Below are 19,047 nucleotides of genomic sequence, written 5' to 3'. Positions count from 1 at the left end.
AGAGTAATGTCAGACTTAATACATCAACTCTACTTCTTTCTTCTCAGATTCTGGATTAGTGGTGCTGGAAGAGCACAGCAGTTTAGGCAGCATCCAAGGAGCTTCGAAATCGACGTTTCAGGCAAAAGCCCCTCATCAGGCTGCCTGAACTGCTGTGCTCTTCCAGCACCACTAATCCAGAATCTGTTTTCCAGCATCTGCAGTCATTGTTTTTACCTCGTTCTTTCTTCTCAGACCTGCTGAGTTTCTGCAGTTTTTTCCTGCATTTATGCCAGTTATTAGAAGCCAGAAATACAGGCAGTGACTGGCTCCTATTGTTTGAAAGAAATAGAGTAGATTGGACATTGATTTATTGTCTTTTTTTCTCTATTGTTTTATGTGCTGACTCATAAAAAGCTGACATATTCAACAAGCCTATTAATCTCAATCCTTACATCTCATTGGGTGAGAAGATAGAACCATGTTCTGGTAACTGCATATTTGCTGTGAGTTCGTTATTCTGAGGCCAAAAATATCCCTCTTACTGAATCCTTGTTGCAAGGATTCATCTTTCAGAAATAGCCACCATGCCCTGCCAAAATAAAGTATAGTTTATTTGCATTGTCTCTCTGATCCATTTTTGTACTTTTGAACCCTATTTATATGCCTTTGGAGGACACCATCCTCAAACCTGACTTTACCTTTTCCGCTTCTCATTATTACGAATGTACGTTCTTCTTCAAAGACAAACTTAAGTCAATTTTTGTTTTGACTGTCACGTTTGTTCAGTGTATTAAATGGTTAAATAGTAACTGCCTCCGAGTAGCTGCTCAAATTATGACAACTTCAAACAAATGGGACATCATGTATTTTCAAAATATTTTTATTCTTCTTTTATGTGTTTGGTTTCAGGAGTATGGTCCTGAGGTAATTAAAAATTGTATTGGATCAGAGAAAGAAAATAGGATAATAAATTGCAGCAAGTATTTACACTACTGCTGAGTAAACCAATAACAAATTCAAACATTATTGCTTATGAATGTCCTTGCTGTATTTAACATATAGCAACAGTGCAAGGGATTTATTTATTGACCAGTGAAGTTAAAGTGGATGCCAATTTGACACAGTTTGACCTTTAGAAGACTTAACTACAGGATTTGCACATTTTGGAGCCTTTCTACTGTCCTTCCATATATTTATATTCCAGAGGACTGAAGTATAAGGATGCATAGCTTATACTGCAATTATATAAAACCCTGGTCAGATCTCACTTGGAACACTATGAGCAGATTTGAGTACCACTCCTTTAGGAAGAATATATTGGCCTTGGAGGAAGTATACTGCAATTAAAAGACTAGACTTCAAGGGTTAAGCTATGAGAAAAGATTAGACAAATTAGGCCTGTTTTCTCTAAACTTTAGAAGGCTAAGAGGTGATTTGTTTAAAGTTTTCAAGACACTAACAGCAAAAGACAGGCAGGTAAAGATTAATTATTTCAACTGGATGGAGATTCCAGAACTAGGGGACATAGTCTGGGAATTAAGGCCAGACTGTTCAGGAGAGATGTTCGGAAGCACTTTTACCCACAAAGGAGTGGTAGATGTTTGGAACTCTCTTCCATAAATGGCAGTTGGTGCTGGATCAGTTGTTACTTTTAAATTTGAGATGATGTGGAGGAACCGGTGTTGGGCTGGGGTGGACAAAGTTAAAAATCACGCAATACCAGGTTATAAGTGAACAGGTTTATTTGGAGGCACTTGCTTTCTTAGTGCCACTCCTTCATGGTGAAGCACTTTCATCATGAAGCTCGTGCTTCCAAATAAACCTGCTGGACTAAAACCTGGCATTGTATGATTTTTAACTTTAAATTTGAGACACACCCATAATGTCCCAACTAATATTGTGAGCTCAGAGACTTGATTAACATGCTGCATGTGGGAAGACCCAGCAATTGAACACATGCTGTGGAAGGTTAGATTTTGGTCCAACTTGGCCTCTGCTTGCATACCTCCTGCTGTAATGAAGAGTCCAAAACGTAATGAAAGTCAGGCAAAGTCTATACTGGTCAGAAATTGGACCACATTTCCTTGCAATGAAGACAAAATGCACTCCTTTGTGTTTAGATTAGATTAGATTCCCTACAGTGTGGAAACAGGCCCTTCGGCCCAACCAGTCCACACCGACCCTCCGAAGAGCAACCCACCCAGACCCATTCCCCTACATTTACCCCTGATTACTCCACCTGACACTATGGGCAATTTAGCATGGCCAATTCACCTAACCTGCACATAGAGTCATAGAGTCATAGAGATGTACAGTATGGAAACAGACCCTTTGGTCCAACCTGTCCATGCCGACCAGATATCCCAACCTAGTCTAGTCCCACCTGCCAGCACCCGACCCATATCCCTCCAAACGCTTCCTATTCATATACCCATCCAAATGCCTCTTAAATGTTGCAATTGTACCAGCCTCCACCACTTCCTCTGGCAGCTTTGGATGTGGGAGGAAACCAGAGTATCTGCCTCAGAAAGGATTGTTTTGACCCTATATTCCTTGTGCAATTTGTGGAATGATTTACAGACATGATAGAGCAATGACTTCTTATACTTAAAAATTCATGGCAAATCACTCATAGGAACTTTACAAGAGCAGAGAGAAATGTTCTGAACTTCAAGCACATTAGAAGCATTAAGGAGACTAACCAATAGTGATATGTATAAATCAGTTTAATGCAGATTTATAAACTTTGAGAAAAATGAATAAGTCAGTGGGGTTTATGGGAAGTAAATTCGATGAGCAGAATCATCACAGTGGTGTCAAGTAGCACTTGCAATGGAATAAGCTGCTCACAGACACTCTGTTTGGGTTCCACCAAGACTACTCAGCTCCTGGCCTTATTACAGCCATGACCCAAGCATAGGCAAAAGAGCTGAACTCCAGAGGTCAAGTGAGAGAAATTGTCCTTGGCATCAAGGCTACTTTTGACCAAGTGTGGCATGAAGTAAGATATTATTAAGCAGGAGAGGGTCCAGAGGAGATTTACCAGGATGTTCCAGGTACAGAAGGTTTGAATTATAAAGAAGGGATAGGTATGCTGAGACCTTTCTCACTAGAGTGTAGGAGGTTGAGAGGTGACCTTATCGAAGTTTATAAACTTGTGAGGGGTGTAGATAGGGTTAATAGTACATGTTTTATTTTTCCCCAGGATAAGGAACTGAAAGACCAGGGAGGACATTTTTAAGATGAGTAGACAGAGATTTTAAAAAGACATAAGGGTCAAAGTTTTTACACAGAGTGGTTCGCATATAGAATTAACTTCTAAAGGAAGTGGTGGATGTGGATACAACTACAACATTTAAAAAACATTTGGATAAATACATGAATAGGAAAGGTTTGGAGGGCGATGGGGCCAGGAGCAGGCAGGTCGGATGAGTTTAGTTTGGGACTATATTCAGCATAGACTGGTTGGATCGAAGGGTCTGTTCCTGTGCTGTGTGCTTCAGTGACCCCAGGAGCTCTAGCAAAACTGAAGTCAATGAAAATCAGATAGTAAACTCTCCACTGGGTTGGAGTCATAGCTGGAACAAAGTAAGATGGTTTTGACTGTTGGAGATCAATCATCTCAGCTCCAGGACATGAATGCAGGAGCTCCTCAGGAATAATGTCCTTGACCCAACCTACGGGAACAGAACCAGACCAGTTCTTAGATACTGATGCTAAAAAAGTAAGTTAGACATGAGGAATTCAGCATGATTAACTCACCTCCTATTTCCACGAAGCCTGTCCACCATCTACAAGGTACAAGTCGGAAGTGTGATGGAATTCTCTCCACTTTTCTGGATGAGTGCATCTCCAATGACACTCAAGAAGTTTCTCACCATCCAGAACAAGGCCCTGCTGGATTTGCACCCTATCCTCTACTATCCAGGTTCATTTCCTGCATCACTGATGCTCAAGAGGCAGCAGGGTAGACCATCTACAAGATGCACTTCAGCAACTCATCCAGCCTACTTTGACAGCGCCTTCCAAAACCCACAACTTCTACTATCTAGAAAGACAAGGGAAGCAGATACTTCACTATCACTGTCACCTGCACTCACCATCCTGACTTGGAACTGTACTGCCATTCCTTTACTGTTGCTGGGTCAAAATCAGAGTCCTCCTGTTAGGACTGTACATATCTTTACCCCCGAGAGATTGCAGCTCAAGAAGCTCACCATTCACCTTCTCCAGGGAAATTAAAAATGGGCATTACCTGCTGGCCTAGCCAGTGATACTCTCATCCCATGAAGAATTTTTTAAAAATGATAACTGAAAGGTCAAAAAACCGGTAGAAGCAAGCAAAGTATCCTAGATTCAGCCCAGAGTGAAGGATGCAAGATGGGACACAGAACTGGAGAAGATTGCAATGCGGGTATGAGGATTTTGAAGACATTGCCACTTGGGGATTGAAAACCATTTAATAACAACAGAGGAAAGCATGATAAGCACATAGGATATGGTATAGGATGCAAGTAGCAGAGGATTAGAATTGGTTTAAGAAAGAGCAGTTTCATTTTCCAGTAATCTCTCTCATTCATGTACTCATGACTACATCATTTAGAAAACACATTTTTTAATCAAAATCAAGCAATCATAAATTGCCCTTCTGGTTGACATTATTGAATGGCTTCCTTGCTTTGAACAATTAAAAGTCTTACTTAATGTGGATGATTAGTGAAGTCAGCCATGCAACTACACTGTCTAAAACAGAAACCACTCCATTTGCAAATTGTCAGCTTTTAATACAGTAAAGCTGTTAGCAGCTCCCTTCCTGCAGTGAAATCATTAACTGTCAGCTAACAGACAGATTGAACTCCAGCGCGTTGCCTGAGCACAGGTATGTAATGATCACATTACATTATAAATATTGTTGCATTCCACAAAACCAGGAAGGTTGTGATTCATTTATATCAGTGATAAGGAGTGGCAATGCTGCTGACAGCAACTCAATATTCCGCCTGGTGAAAGTGGCAACATATCTGAAACCAAGGCTCAAGGAGAAAGGGTGACTTTAATAATTAACGTACAGAGGATGGGGTGCAATTGTCAGCTCACTTGCTGCACTCTCTCATTTTTAGTTACTTTGAAGCTGATGTTATCTCTGTCACTATGTAAAATACTACATACATTGTTTAATAGAATTTTACAAAGAAACAACCTGATAGCCTAATGCTGGTGCTTATGATTCCTCTGAGTCTCTTGCTATCCTTTTCAATTCTCTACAGCATATTCTTCTGACCCTGTCTCCCTCATTTCCTTATCTGGTTTGCTCTTTAATGCATCATTGCAGTGTCTAGTATGTTTTTCAAATTCAAGTTGTGAATGAGAGATACTTTTTCTTTCCTTTCTGAAGTACATTTTACAACTTGATATATGCACTGTTGTTGAATAAAGGGAAAATAAGATGAGAAAGACAAAAAAAAGCGCTGTAAAGTTTGACGATGAGCAACAAAACCAAGAAATTACTGTATTTGAAAAGCTCAACAGGTCTGGCAGCATCTGTGGAGAGAAAGCAAAGTCAATGTTTAGGGTCCAGTCAGGCTTGAGCAAAGGCTCATTCTTCTCAAAATGTGAACTCTGCTTTCTCTCTATAGACAGATGCTGTCAGAGCTGCTGAGTTCCTCCAGCAATTTCTGATAATAATATCTTCTTTGCCAATGAAACAGATTTTCACCCCATTCAAATAACTTAAAATCAGCTTAAACTCATTTATTCCAACAGGCGCTGTTTCATGGGCATTTTAAAATTTAAAGGGTTAATTATCAAATTAACCCTTTGCATTGTGGAGTAAAAGATTTTCTTAGTATCAATGAATTATTAAAAAATAATGTCTATGTAAAGAAATAAGGGAAAAATGATGTTGGCCATGGTAATGAAAGGATCACTTTTTTCAGTTTAGGTAATAAACAATGGTGAGGGTAATAAACAATAGCAATAATGCAGAAAGAAAAACATAATTCAGATGTTAAGAATGTCAGGAAGTCTTCTTTGAGGCTTTAGAGAAAATGACAACTTTTTGTAACTGTGGAATAACACCAACATGAAAATCTACGTTCAAAAGGTCTTGGGATTGGATGCATCATAAAGACTTAACTGTGTCATGTGTCCTTGAACTAAAGAAATTGAGGGTTTGGTTAAGAAAAAGAAGGAAGCATATGTCAGGTATAGACAGGATAGATCGAGTGAATCTTTAGAAGAGTATAAAGGCAGTCGGAGTATACTTAAAAGGGAAACCAAGGAGAATCCAAAGGGTTTTTGTCTCCCAGACTCTGGTGTGGGAGTTAGCTGGTTGCGGATTTATTTTGAACAGGTTTCCTGAGCTGAGCCTTTGGGCCCACTGATTCCAGAGTCTTGTCAGTCCTGCTGCAGGCAGATAGGACTCGGTTCAATAACTAGCTTGGATATCATAATAACTCTCCGAAGGAAATTGCGTAAACTCATGAAAAAGAAACAAGTACTGTAGCAGAGCAGGACTAGTGCTTTCAGAGAGCCGGCACAGGAATGACTGGTATGCCTTCTGTGATCATTCCAGTGAGCTCTTCTACGTGTTGTGATTTAAGCTGCATCACTTTAAATGTACTTAGTGGCTTTGCAAGAGTTACTCATTGCTCAAAGCCGATCTCTTTTGTCCTGTAAGAGGGTTGTTTGAGTCTCCACTCTAGAAGACTTGACTGGTGCAGCACTGCGGAAATGTCACATTATCAGAGATGTTGTCTTTCTGATGACATTTAATTTGAGACCTCATTCTCCCTCTCAATAGGGTTGTTTACTCACTGTGACATTGGGGTACTGTAAATTGGACCTTGATATGAACAAATCAGCTGTTCTGTTTCCTATATTAGAGTTGTGGCTACATATCCTAAAGTAGTTTAATAGGTGTAAGTTGCTTTTGTATTATGAAAGGTGCTATCAAATGCAAGTTTTTATGTCTTTCGATTTCACTGATCAGAAAATTACAAATAACATTTGTATCCTGCCAATGTTACTGCTTTACCTTATGTTAGCACTTCATTTAGATTAGGCCTTGAGCTCAGAAGTCCTGGTTGGTTAAATTGTAGCCAGATTTTTTTTAAAGAAAACTGTTTGTTAGATGTTGGCATTGTGGATTTGCAAAGAATAAATGAAACCTTAAGTTTTAAATTGCTTTAGATTTTAATAATTGAACACGAGATGGGCCAGTGGGCTCAGAATTGGCAGATAGAGTTTAATTCAGATAAATGCGAGGTGCCGTATTTTGGGAAAGCAAATCTTAGCAGGACTTATACACTTAATGGTAAGGTCCTAGGGAGTGTTGCTGAACAAAGAGACTTTGGAGTGTAGGTTCATAGCTCCTTGAAAGTGGAGTCGCAGGTAGATAGGATAGTGAAGAAGGTGTTTGGTATGCTTTCCTTTATTGGTCAGAGCATTGAGTACAGGAGTTGGGAGGTCATGTTGCGGCTGTACAGGACATTGGTTAGGCCACTGTTGGAATATTGCGTGCAATTCTGGTCTCCTTCCTATCGGAAAGATGTTATGAAACTTGAAAGGGTTCAGAAAAGATTTACAAGAATGCTGCCAGGGTTGGAGGATTTGAGCTATAGGGAGAGGCTGAACACGCTGGGGCTGTTTTCCCTGGAGCGTCGGAGGCTGAGGGGTAACCCTATAGAGGTTTACAACATTATGATGGACATGGATAGGTTAAATAGGCAAAGTCTTTTTCCCTGGGATGGGGTGTCCAGAACTAGAGGGTATAGGTTTAGGGTGAGAGGGGAAAGATATAAAAGAGAACTACGGGGCAGCTTTTTCACACAGAGGGTAGTATGTGTGTGAAATGAGCTGCCAGAGGATGTGGTGAAGGCTGGTACAATTGCAACATTTAAGAGGCATTTGGATGGGTATATGAATAGAAAGGGTTTGGTGGGATATGGGCCAGGTGCTTGCAGGTGGGACTGGAATGGGTTGGGATATCTGGTCGGCGTGGACTGGTTGGACCGAAGGGTCTGTTTCCATGCTGTACATCTCTATGACTCTATGACAAAGGGGAATGAGCGAGAGAATGTGGCTCCTCCAAGATCAGCAAGGTAGCCTTTGTATGGAGCTACAGGAGATGGGGGAGATACGAGTATTTTGCATCAGTGATTACTGTGGAAAAGGACATAGAAGATAGAATGTAGGGAAATAGATTGTGACATCTTGAAAAATGTCCATATTACAGAGGAGGAAGTGCTGGATGTCTTGAGAGTGGATAAATCCCAGGACCTGATCAGGTGTACCCTAGAACTCTGAAGAAAAAATAAAGAGGATTAATGAAGGTAGAGTGGTAGATGTGATCTATATGGACTTCAGTAAGGCATTTGACAAGTTTCACCATGGGAAACTGGTTAGCAGGGTTAGATCTCGTGGAATGCAGGGAGAACTGGCCATTTGGATACAGAACTGGTGCAAAGGTAGAAGGCAGAGGGTGGTGGTGGAGGGTTGTTTTTCAGACTGGAGATCTGTGACCGGTGGAGTGCCACAGGATTGGTATAGGCCCATAACTTTTCATCATTTATATAAATGACTTGGATGTGAGCATTAAAAGTACAGTTAGTCAGTTTGCAGATGACACCAAAATTGGGGGTGTAGTGAACAGCGAAAAAGGTTACATCAGATTACAACAGGATCTTGCCCAGATGGGCCAATGGGCTGAGAGGTTAATTTAGATAAATGTGAAGTGCTTCATTTTGGGAAAGCAAATCTTAACAGGACTTCTACACTTAATGGTAAGGTCCTGGGGAGTGTTGCTGAACTAATAAACCTTGGAGTGCAGGTTCATAGCTCCTTGAAAGTGGAGTCGCAGGTAGATAGGATAGTGAAGAAGGTGTTTGGTATGCTTTCCTTTATTGGTCAGAGTATTGAGTACAGGAGTTGGTAGGTCATGTTGCGGCTGTACAGGAGATTAGTTAGGCCACTGTTGGAATATTGCGTGCAATTTTGGTCTCCTTCCTATCGGAAAGATGTTGTGAAACTTGAAAGGGTTCAGAAAAGACTTACAAGGACGATGCCAGGGTTGAAAGATTTGAGCTATAGGGACAGGTTGAGTAGGCTAGGGCTGTTCTCTCTGGAGCGTCGGAGGCTGAGGGGTGACCTTATAGAGGTTTATAAAATTATGAGGGGCATGGATAGGATAAATAGGCAAAGTCTTTTCCCTGGGGTCGGGGAGTCCAGAACTAGACGACATAGGTTCAAGGTGAAAGGGGAAGATATAAAAGAGACCTAAGGGACAACTTTTTCATGAAGAGGGTGGTATATGTATGGAATGAGCTGCCAAAGAAAGTGATAGAGGCTTGCACAATTGCATCATTTAAGAGGCATTTGGGTGGGTATATGAATAGGAAGGGTTTGGAGGGATATGGGCCGGGTGCTGGCAGGTGGGACTAGATTGGGTTGGGATATCTGGTCGGCATGGACAAGTTTGACCGAAGGGTCTGTTTCCGTGTTGAACATCTCTATGAATCTCTTACTATATAGACAAAATATGGCAAATAAAGGAACTTGGTTTTCAACCATTGTTCAAAGAACTTGAAAGATGTAGAAATTAAAAAGTTGTTTTCACTGTTATGCTAAACACTGTGCTCTATATTCATAATAGCCCAGTGGCTCAGTCGTTAGCGCTGTTGTCTCACAGCAGTTGAGACCTGGGTTGAATTCCAGTGACTGTATGTGTGGAGTTTGCACATTCTCCCTGTGTCTGTGTGGGTTTCTTCTGGGTGCTCCAGTTTCTTCCCACAGTCCAAAGATGTGCAGGTCAGGTGAATTGGCCATGTTAAATTGCCCATAGTGTTAGGTGCATTAGTCAGTGGGTTACTCTTCAGAGGGTAGGTGTGGACTTGTTGGGCTGAAGGGCCTGTTTCCACACTGTAGGGAATCTAATCAGTGCCACTTCCTCTACCATCAAATGTCTCAGCACCTGCCTTCATTATTTTGAATAGTCTGACCATGGGAGATTTTTTGGATTACAAATGCAACTGAGGGACCAATGAATGATCAACTGACTAAAGATTTGACATCAAACAAACAGATTGCTGGAGAAACTCAACAGGTCTGGTGGCATCTATGGAGAGAGAAACGGAATTGATGTTTAAAGTCCAATATGACTGTTTTTCAGAACAGAAGTCTCTCCAGCATTCTCTGTGTTTTTTTTTCAGATTTCCAGCATCCACAAGATTTTATTTTTATTAAAAATTTGTCATTACTGTTCTTAAAATTTTTTCTGCATTTTTTTTCAGAAAGTTGTAGTAACCCGGTAAAATGGTTATTGTTATTGAACCAGAAGAAGCAAAGTTAGAACATTAATGGGAATGCTGTAAGATTCCGTGACCAGTGATTACAGAAGGTCTGGTTGGGTCGACTTACCAAGTCCTTGGCTACCAAAAAAGATTGAGCATGTCAGCAATGAATCAATTACAATTCTTGAATGAAAGAAAGTATGTTTTTTTTTTAATTTGTCCACCCTGAGAAAAATAATCAAAATGTAACATTAACGCACAAAGTGAAAGAGGGATTGTGCTCAGTACAAAAGAAAGATGAAAGGGGTCCACCTATGATTTAAATTTAAAGATGTTAAAGTCTCTTGAGGCTTAAAGGTTTCAATCTAAGACCGAGGTGGCTAAATTGCTGCTTCATATCCTGAATATTGCAAATCATTTGAAGCCCTTGGTGTCCAAATGATACTCTCCAGTTTGTGTTGTCTCTGGATGCTCTGCCCTTTGGGGGTTGAGAAACAGAACTGTCTCCATCTGGTCCAAGACACAAAACCCCTGCTCTGCCAAAAACAACTCCCTGAAATGTAGCTGATTTGTATATCCCAATGTTTGAGTTCATTGTTTTCATGCTTGATAATTGTTGGCGATCTTTTTCATCTCCAGCATGTGAAACATATCAGAAAGTTGTGATTCAAAATAGGAGATGAGAGTTTATTTATAACTGACTGGGTAAACTAGTTTCAGTCTCTTTTTACAAAAGTGTTAATTTCAGTTTGGATAATTTTGTTTATTCTATGTTGGTTTAGCTTTGCTTATTCTGTGAAGCTTAACTAACCTGTATGGTCACCTGATAGTTATGGCTATTTTAAATTCACGATTTCTCCCATTTAAACTCACTTGAATTTTTTTAAAAAGTCAATTATTTTCTCAATATCATGATTAATATAACTGGATACAGTAAGATGTTGATATTACAAACAAACTAATGACTCATTTGTAAATTGTTGATATTTAACCTTAACTTGATGCAACCACCAAACATGTGTTCCTCTCCTGTCCATTCTATACTCAGCATTTTGAAGGGATCATTCCCCATGATACCTGAATCCAATCTTAAGAAAGACGTAAATATAGACCATAAAATTTTAACTTCCATTATCCACCTGTTATGCTAGAGATCTTTCATGATTAAAATATATATAATAGAATCGTACAATCATAGCATCACTACACTGTGTAAACCGGCCAGTCGGCCTATTGAGTCCACACTGACCCTCTAAAGAGCATCCCACTCAGACCCACCTTCCCCCCCAACCTTATCCCCATAACCCCAGACTTCCCAAAGCTCATCTACCAAGCCTGCACATCCCTGGACACTACCGGACAATTTAGCACGGCCAATCCACCTAATCTACACATCTTTGGACTATGGGAGGAAACCAGAGCATCCAGAGAAACTCACACAGACACGGGGAGAATGTGCAGACTCCCTACAGACAGTCGCCCGAGGCTGGAATCGAACCTGGGACTCTGGCATTGTGAGGCAGCACTGCTAACCACTGAGCCACCATACTAAAAAGGAAGAAGCATGGATCCAGATCTGAAATAGCTGTTGTGATTACCTAGCTATAGAATGAGGCAAGCTATATGAGACCAATGTGGAATGAATATGGACTGGTAACAGTAAGGACTGAAAGACTATCTCTCAGATCCTCTCTCCCACAGCTTGTTTCTCCTTTAGAATACAGTTCCCAGTCAAAAAAGCAAGTTGGAAAAATAGCCATTAATTATTAAGTCAAAGATATCTACAGATTTCACCATTGCTGAGTATACCTGTCAACAATTAAACAACTGTGGACTTGTCATATTCAAATCACGAGACAAAGCGATTGAGGGTCTGAATGAGGCAACAGGTTTATTCTACAGTGCAGCTCGGGGTTACAGCTTGTGTAGATACTGACTCCTTGGTCACAGTTTCCTTGATAAATTTATGCACCTTCTAGTCATGCCGTGTGCTCTGTCATTCATATCATCATATGATTACAAATTATACAAATCCAGTATAGTACTTATAATTTTATGTGAAAATGGACGAGGCTGTAGTTGATGCATTCCACAGTGATTGCATTTTTTCTGAGGCTGGTCAGTTCCTCTACTTTGTACATTCCACATTGATTATGCTTTTTATATGCTTTAAGACAGTTCTCCAATCTGTTACAGTGATTATTTCTTTACAACATTGTACAAATCTCTGGCTTATGTATATTTGAATGATCAGATCCTTTTTTGTGAGTTAAAACAGGTTTCCACCATTGACTGCAACCATTTTTCTGTAGGATGAAACATCTCCCTTTTTTACATATATTGTAATGGTCACATTTTCCTTTTCAATTCTAAGCAGGTCTCATTTTTGAATTAGTTAAATATGTCTTGACTGCTCCCAATATGTACAGTCATGTCTCATTAGTGTATCTCGCTGACTATTAACTTCTATATCTCTACCTTACTTCACATAGTCTCAGGTTAAGAAAAGGCTAATTTCAAGAGCACTAAGGGCTTTTAAACTGCATAGCTTTTATTTATCCTGTCTGTAACAAATACATTCAACTTTACTTTCGTCTGTGTATGTGAGTGTACCTGTCATGTTTATTCCTATTTTTGTAAATAATACCATTTATCTTTCTTTCAAGAGAAACATTGCTCATTGGTTCCTTCATTTTCTCGAGAACTTTAATTTTCATAGAATCCCCACAGCATGGAAGCAGGCCATTTGGCCTATCGAGTCCACAACAACCCTCCAAAGTGCATCCCACCCCGTCCCAGATCCCCCCCCCCCCACCTGTCCCTATAACCCGACATTTCGCAGGGCTAATCCACCTCGCCTGCACATCCCTGGCTCTCGGTGGATTGTCACCTTGTCGTGGTGGAGAAGCTTGTGTGGGCCTGAGATCTTGTGAGCCATGCCGTCTGGAGCTTTGCACCTGGTAGGGTCACCTATGGCAGTAAGGTCGAGAGTGAAGTCCCTGACAAAGAACAATCCAACCAAGACCTCAAAGGTGGAACAGTTGGACAAAGTTACTTCAAACTCAACGGCTGTGAAGACTGCAACAAATCAATCAGCTCCAAACGCCATGGGCTCCATGGCATTGGAATCAGTTGGTTGATTTGTGAAGTACCTTGTACTTCTTGGAGTACAATGTCAAGCACACGTTAAAATAACACACTCGCAGGCGTCTTTCTCTGTGGGCCACTTCTTCAAGTCTTTCGGCGATCGGGGGAGGGCGATGGGAGCAGGCAATGTGATGGTTGAAAGCTCTTCGTTAAGAACCGGCACAAAAGCGGCGAATACTTGATTCAGTCGCTCAGCTTTTGGACAGAAGCAGGGAAGTTGTTCAGTCGCAGTATTCACATCCAGCAGTCCTACTTAGGATCCACTCTGCTCACCCTGAACTGGAAGGGAGCAAGATAAAGTGCTCTAAAAACAATTTGCTCCACCCCATCCTATCTGGAGAGTCGCATCCAGAGGGATCACCGTTGTGCGGTCGAAAAACATCCAGAAGTGAAACTATGAAATTTGGAACCTGGAATATGCAAACTCTGATGGATAGCCCAAACTCAGACCAGCCGGAGACGAGAACGGCCTTTTTGCCCAGCAACTCCAAACATTCAAGTTTGACATCATTGCTCTGAGTGAGACCCATAGAGCTGGAGAAGGGCAACTAAAGGAAGAGCAAGATCAATATACTTTTTTCTTGAAAGGACTTAATACTGAACAACCTAAGAATCCATTGAGTAGGTTTTGCCCTCCGATACAGCTTACTTCAAAAGCTGACAGAGCAACCACTGCGAATTAATGAACGATTCATGACTCTGTGAATCCAGCTTGTCAAGAACCAACATGCCACCATCATCAGCGCCTATGCTCCAACGCTGGACGCTGATGACGAAGTAAAGGATAGCTTCATCGCCCAACTTGATGACGTTGTTTCCTCTGTTCCCAACAATGACAAGATCATTATCTTGGAAGGGTTCAATGCCAGTGTCAGGGAAGATCGTAGACTCTGGACTGGAATAAGAGGCAAGCAAGGAGTTAGCAAAGTCAATGCCAATGGAAAACTCCTCCTCATCAAATCAGCTGAACAGAAGATGGTGATTGCAAACACCTTAGTTCGTCATAAAAACAAGCATACAGTCTCCTGGCAAAATCCACGCCCAAACACTGGCACCTCACCGACTACGTCATCATGCTATTTTGGGACCAACAAGATGTACTGATAACAAGAGCTGTTATTGGTGCCGACGAGTGCTGGGCAGACCATCGACTCCTCTCATCCACCATGAGAAGGTAGATTCGGCCCAAAAGGAAACACTAAAATTGGAACACTATCAAGAAATTCAATGTTGACATCCTTCAAGACATCAACCACGTACAGAAGTTCCAACAAAATCTTCAAGAAAAACTGCCTCAACAAATCCCACCATCCCTAGAAGACTGCTGGCATCATTGACAATGCAATCATCACCTCCTGCAAAGAAACAGTTGGGTTCAAAACGAAGAAGCATTAGGATTGGTTTGATGATAACGACAAACTGCTCCAATAACTTATTGACAAAAAGAGAAAAGCTTTCATCACCTGACAAAATGACCAACAATCAGCTACCAAAAGGAAACACTATGAGGAATGCAAAGCTGCAATCCAGAAGAGCACCCGAAACCTAAAAATCCAATGGTGGAGGGGGAAAGCTCAGGAAATCCAACAACTTGCAGATGCCAATGACACTCAAGGCCTCTTCAACACAACTAAAGCTATTTTTGGCCAGTCCACTCAGAGTCAAGCCCCTTGCAAAAGCAAAGATAGTTCAACCATCCTGAAGAGCAATGCTGACATCAATTCTAGATGGAGGGAGCACTTTAAAGATATTCTCAATCAAATTGTCCCATTTGACAGGAATGTGATCAACAACATTCCAAAACAGCCTGTTGATGACTCCCTAAGCAAAATGCCAACACTTCAAGAAGTCAAGTAAGCCATCAAAACCTTGAAAAATCACAAGGCCACTGGCCTTGGTGGAATACTAGCCGAGGTGCATAAAATTGGAGCCAACCTGCTTTCTCACCAACTGCGTCAACTTCTCATCAAGATCTGGATAAATGAAGACATAGCAGTAGACTTCAGAGACTCAACAATCGTTACCATCTACAAAAGAAAAGGCGATCGATCTGAATGCAGGAATTATCATGGAATTTCCCTTGAGCAACAGCAGGACAGACCCTCACCTGCATCATGAACAACTGGCTCAAGCCTTTAGGTGAGAAGATCCTTCCGGAGACACAAGCCGGTTTTAGATCATCACATGTTACATTCGACATGATCTTCACTATGTGACAACTACAGGAAAAATGTCGCGATCCACTTCAACCTTTGTATATAGCATTCATCAACCTCACCAAAGGCTTTCACTCGGTATCAAGGGAACACCTATGGAATGGTCCCATCCAGCCATGGATGCCTTGAAAAGTATATTCAAATCCTGAGACTCCTCCACAATGGCATGCTTGCCACAGTTATGGTCAGCAACAGTAACTGTGGTCCTGTGCAAGTCAGATCAAGAGTAAAACAGGGTTGCGTGATTGCCCCAACTTTGTTCACCTTCTTTACTGTGACAATCATCCACATCATCAAGGACGACCTACCCCCAGGAATTGAAATTGTCTGCAGAACAGACTTTTCAATCTTGCCTCTCTTAATTCCAAAAACAAGATATCTATGAGTTCCCTCATCAAGTTCCAATATGCAGATGACCACAGTGTTGCAGCTCCCTCAGAAAATCACCTCCAACAGATTATGACTGCTTCAACTGTGCATACACAAAACTTGGACTCACCACTAAGAGTGGACTCATATCCCACTGAGCGCCCATAAATAGATCAATGGAATGAAGACCATCATCTTCAACAATATCCATAAACACAATGGGCAATTTAGCATAGCCAATTCACCTAACCTGCACATTTTTAGAATGTGAGGGGAAACCGGAGCACCCAGAGGAAATCCATGAAGATCCAGGGATAATGTGCACACTCCACACAGGCATTTACCCAAGGCTAGAACTAACTGAAACTGGATTCTTCGCACTGGAAGGCAGCATTGCTATCCATTGAGCCACCATGCCACCCAAATCACTTTTGTTGAAGTGTTATACCTCTTTGTTTAAAACAAAAGCAAATTTTTGCTGAAACACACTGAGAGCAGTTTAAAAAGAGAATGGCCAATTCCCCATCCTAATTGGATTATGACACTCCTCTCCAATCATCCAGAAGAACCTTCTCAGAAGTAGTTCATTGAGTTCAAAGTTTGTGAGAAGATTTGTAGTTCATTGAGTATTTGGTACTACAATAAGAGTTCACTGTTTCAATGCCTGTTCTCCCTGGACAATGGGTTGGGAAGGGAGTAGGGACGTGGGGATATTGGGTAATATAGAGTCTTCTTGTCATCAATCACGCCACTCTCATTAGTAAGAGTCTCTAGCTGCCCTCTAACAGTCCTGTCTGTTGCAGCCAAGGTTTCTTCAGGTAGTCCATACATCATGGCACCAGCGAGATCCTTGTTGGAACCTTGCTGATGCCAGTTGCCATCAGGATCTCATGTCTGGGGTTAAAGGTCAGATCTTCACACAAAACACAGTCGTGTAATCTGTAAGAGTCCACCACAGTCTTTAAGTCCTGTTTACAGATGAAGTTCCCCCCTGACCTATCCAGGCACTGGAAGCATGCAGTTTGCATTGGCATTCTGGATCATGCCTTGGCAGCATAGAAGATCATCAGATTTAATCCTGTTGATGTAAACAACTGCATCATTCAATACTGTCAACATGTTCCATCAAAGTCCTCAGGCACTTTGGAAAGCCAATAATCCTAAACCACAGGGAGCTGATGATGAACTTAAAAGCCCCACAGAAATGACATCCAAAGTTTGAAGTATGTAAGATTTTGCAGTGCTGCGGGTAATTCTGCACATGTCTCTGGCAGGTGCCAAGAATTGTTTGTATGTGTAATAAATATTTGAGTACTGTGATTAAATCTATCAACAAGGTAAGGAAGACCTTCAAAGCCCTGACATCCTCCTTTAATGCCTCAAAGGGACAAGCAATTGGCTCATCATTGAAGCACAGTCTCCCCATACACACATCTATATGACCATAAGACCACAAGACACAGGAGCAGAAATCAGGCCATTTTGCCCAGTGATTCTACTCCGCCATTGGCTGATAGGTTTTTCAACTCAGTTTCCTGCTTTCTTCCTGTAGCCTTGGCAATCAAGACCTTATCTATACTTATTTAAATATATTCAATGAGCTGGCCTCCATCGTCTTCTGTGGCAATGAATTCCATAGATTTCCCACTCTCTGGCTGGAGGAATTTCTCCTTATCTCCGTTCTGAAAGGTCTTCCCTTTACTCTAAGGCTGTGCCCTCAGGCCCTTATCTCTCCCGCCAATGGAAACATCTTCCCAATGTCCACTCTGTCCAGGCCGTTCAGTACTCTGTAATCAGATCTCCCCTTATCCTTCTAACATCATCTTGAAAAATAAGTTCTGCTCACACAGGTTACTGGGATCATCAAATGTTGCCTAAACAATAGATGGCCACGGCTTAATGCATCCATTACGCAAAGAGCAAACAAATTCAAGAACACCATTGGCGAAGGATATTTTCCCTCAGAATGTTTCACTCAATGTGAAAAAAAATTAAAACATCAAATACTCAGAAGGTATGAGGAAGTCACAATATATTAGATAAAAACTGATAAATATAAATGTGATCATAGGTTTTCGCAGCCATACTTTGCACAAATCTTCAATATAAAAATCTCCTTTTGATGTTTTCTTAAAGATACACAAATTGCACTGGATACCGTGTGACTCTTATTTCAGAAGAATTAGGCAATTCATCCAAGTTTATTCCATCATGTTGCTGTCTGCAGTAATTTCACCATCATTCACCTTATGTCTTTTGTTTTATTCAGTTGATGCTGCTTTCACTGTCTAGACTAACATTTATTGTCCATATCTGATTGTCCTTGAGAAACTGATGATGACATGCCATCATGAGTTGAAAAGTGTGGTGCTGGAAAAGCAGAGCAGGCCAGGCAGCATCTGAGGAGCAGGAGAATCGACGTTTCAGGCATAAGCCCTTCTTCATGAGCCCATTTGGTGTAGATACACATACACAATGCTGTTGGGTATTGGAAGGAATCATGATATATTTGAGTGGCTTGGAGGGGAACTGGCAGGTGGTGGTTTAGATTAGATTCTCTACAGTGTGGAAACAGGCCCTTCGGCGCAACAAGTCCACACCGACCCTCCGAAGAGTAACCCACCTAGACCGAATCCCCCACCCTACATTTACCTCTGACTAACTCACCTAACAATGGGCAATTTAACATGGCCAATTCACCTGACCAGCACATCTTTGGACTGTGGGAGGAAACCGGAGGATGCAGAGGAAACACACACAGACCCGGGGAGAACATGCAAACTCCACACAGACAGTCGCCCAATGTGGGAATTGAACTTGGGTCCCTGGTGCTGTGAGGCTCCCGGGACCCGAGTTCAATTAACCACTGAGCCACTGTGCTGCCCCATGTATCTGATGCCCTTGTTCTCAGTAGATGGAAGTCGTCATGAGTTTTGTACAAATGCTGCAGTGATGAGTGCAGGCGCAGCCTAATGTGGCACACTGACTTACTACAAGAAAAATTGATTCTTGACTGAGGACTGAAACACAGGATGGACACTTGA

Source organism: Chiloscyllium plagiosum, unplaced genomic scaffold, assembly GCF_037043375.1.
Source record: "Chiloscyllium plagiosum isolate Xiang-an unplaced genomic scaffold, Cpla_swu_hap1 HiC_scaffold_2, whole genome shotgun sequence".
Lineage (NCBI taxonomy): Eukaryota > Metazoa > Chordata > Chondrichthyes > Orectolobiformes > Hemiscylliidae > Chiloscyllium > Chiloscyllium plagiosum.
Note: the sequence above shows the minus strand (reverse complement) of the source record.